This window comes from Octopus bimaculoides, chromosome 3 (assembly GCF_001194135.2).
Source record: "Octopus bimaculoides isolate UCB-OBI-ISO-001 chromosome 3, ASM119413v2, whole genome shotgun sequence".
Taxonomy (NCBI): Eukaryota; Metazoa; Mollusca; class Cephalopoda; order Octopoda; family Octopodidae; genus Octopus; species Octopus bimaculoides.
The window spans coordinates 141,731,997-141,734,659 of record NC_068983.1 but is presented as its reverse complement, the minus strand read 5'-3'; positions in this window follow the sequence as shown (position 1 = coordinate 141,734,659).

The following is a 2,663-nucleotide window of genomic DNA, read 5'->3' as shown; positions in this document are numbered from 1 at the left end:
CACTCTTTATCTTTTTAACTATCTGTCGGGTTCTCTTCCTCTTCCTCTTCCTCTTCCTCCTTTTTTTTTCCTTTTACCTTCTACTCTTACACCTTTTCTGTCTCTTTTTTTTCTCTATTGCATTACTCCTTCCAGCTCTATCTTTTACGCGCGCACACGTATACACTCACACATACGTACACACACATGTACACACACACACACACACACAGATGTACACACACACACACACGTACACACACACGTACACACACACATACACACTCACACACACACACTCACACACACATGTGCACACACACACGTACACACACACGTACACACACACATACACACTCACACACACACACTCACACACATGTACACACACACACTCACTCTCTCTCTCTCTCTCACTCTCTCTCTCTTTCTCGAACTCACTGACACCTTTACATCTTCCTCTTTATTTCTAATTTTCCTCTTCCTCTTCCTCCTGTTTCTCCATAAATTTCTTCTTCTCTCACACTCATTTCTCACACACTCAATGGTTTCTCCCATGATCACTTTTTCACTCCTCTCTTTTTTCTCTTTAAACGTCCATGCTTTTCCCTTTCATTTTTTAATTTTCCCTTTCGTTTCTTTTCTTTTTAATATTTTCCCCTTGCCTTCTTTATCGTCCCTTATCCTTTTTTTTTTACTATTCTTTATTTTTCTTTCACTTACTTTACTTTATCACTTGTTTTTTTTATTTCCTCTCTCTCATTTACCTTTCCTCTTTTATTTCTTATTTTTCTGTTTTCCCCTTTTCTCTCATTCTCCAACTTCGATTCTTTTAACTCTTACGTTTCCATTTTCCCCATTTACTTTCTTAACTCTTCTTTTCTCTGTCCTTCTTCTCTACAATTATTTCTGTCTCACTTTTCTTTTATTCTCTCTTATCATTATTTCTGCCTCTCCATCTCTCTTTCTCTTTCTCGTTCTCTAAAACCCTTCGTTTAGACATTTTCTCTTTTTTCGCTCTCTACTTAATTTCACTCGTTCTGTCCTTTATCTGTTCCTGGTGTTATTAATAAAATTCTTAAGGCACAATTTCAATCAGAACCTATCCAAAACGCCAGAACTCTCACCTCTTCGTACACTTTATTTTTTTCTTTACTCTTTTACTCTTTTATTTGTTTCAGTCATTTGACTGCGGCCATGCTGGAACACCGCCTTTAGTCGAGAAAATCGACCCTAGGACTTATTCTTTGTAAGCCTAGTACTTATTCTATCGGTCTGTTTTGCTGAACCGCTAAGTTACGGGGACGTAAACACACCAGCATCGGTTGTCAAGCGATGTTGAGGGAGGGGGGACACAAACACAGACACACAAACACACATACATATACATATATATACATATATACGACGGTCTTCTTTCAGTTTCCGTCTACCAAATCCACTCACAAGGCTTTGGTCGGCCCGAGGCTATAGTAGAAGACACTTGCCCAAAGTGCTACGCAGTGGGACTGAACCTGGAACCATGTGGTTGGTAAGCAAGCTACTTACCAGACAGCCACTCCTGCGCCTCCTTAAAAAAAATTTTTCCCGATACTGACATTCACGAATTTTTTTTTTTTCAATTCTGCAATTACTTATCTTCTTCCTCAATCAATCATTGGCGGAGTTTTGGAATAATTACCCATCGAAGTTCCATACATCATAGGAAAGCAAAAGAATACGGAAGGAAGGAGAAAGTGAAATTTTTGTAAACATTTTTTTCAGAATTGTAATTTCCGTTGTATGAAATATCGGAATCCTAAAATATAAAGATAGCCACTTCCCTTTTCCTTTAATGTGAGGTTTGGGACTTCGAATTTCAACAATTCCGAAACTTCCTCAATCATCGTTTCTTTCACACATACTTTACTCCATCTATATCTATTTTGTGTTCCTTTTTTCACTTATTTTCTAAATTTTCTAATACACTTTCTGATTTTATCTTATTGTTGTTGCTGGTTAGTCCCAGATCAACCCTGATCGAGTAGACCACTGGTCGAAGACAATCTAGCCGTGACTAACCCGCATTTCTATGAATATTTGCAACTACATTAACAAAATATTTTTCCTTTTCCAAGAAATTAAAACGTGATTTGATGAGGATTTCGTAGCTCTTTCTAGTAGGCAGAGTAACCAGGTAGGGCTTTCCTCTTTAATTTATATTTCTGTGAAGGTGTATTGCCAGAATAAGCAGGGATCTTTCAGTACTTAGATTTAGTAACACCTTACATTCTGAGATAAAACCCAACCGGTCGCTAACCTTATCTTCCTGGATCGATAAAACAACATACCATTCAAATAGACGGATTGGCAGAATAGTTAGAGTCTCGGACGAAACGACTGCAGCATTCAGTTAGAACATTACACTGTGGGTTCAAATCCCACTCAGATCAACTTTACCTTTCCTCCAACGGGAAGAGCAATAACATTAAGTACCAACTAAATACTGGAGTCCTAAGTGTAGGAGTGGCTGTGTGGTAAGTAGTTTGCTTACCAGCCACATGGCTCCGGGTTCAGTCCCACTGCGTGGCACCTTGGGCAAGTGTCTTCTACTATAGCTTCGGGCTGACCAAAGCCTTGTGAGTGGATTTGGTAGACGGAAACTGAAAAAAGCCCGTCGTATATATGTATATATATATATGTAT